We start from the raw sequence: 201 nt of genomic DNA, 5'->3' as shown, positions 1-201 counted from the left end.
GCAACCAGGTCTTGCATCTGTAGTTCATGTTCTTGCTAAAAGGAAAAGTAAAATTGAAGTAATAAACAGTAGTTCTCTGATAAAAAACAATTTGCCCTTCTACTGATTACTTAGAAAACACCAACCTACACACAGAATGTTCAAAGAAGGGCCAAAGATTGGTCTGTAGGACTTAAAAAGAAAAATATGGGGGGGGGGGGG

The sequence above is a fragment of the Athene cunicularia genome, assembly GCF_003259725.1.
Source record: "Athene cunicularia isolate RWA chromosome 1 unlocalized genomic scaffold, athCun1 chr1_part2, whole genome shotgun sequence".
Lineage (NCBI taxonomy): Eukaryota > Metazoa > Chordata > Aves > Strigiformes > Strigidae > Athene > Athene cunicularia.
Note: the sequence above shows the minus strand (reverse complement) of the source record.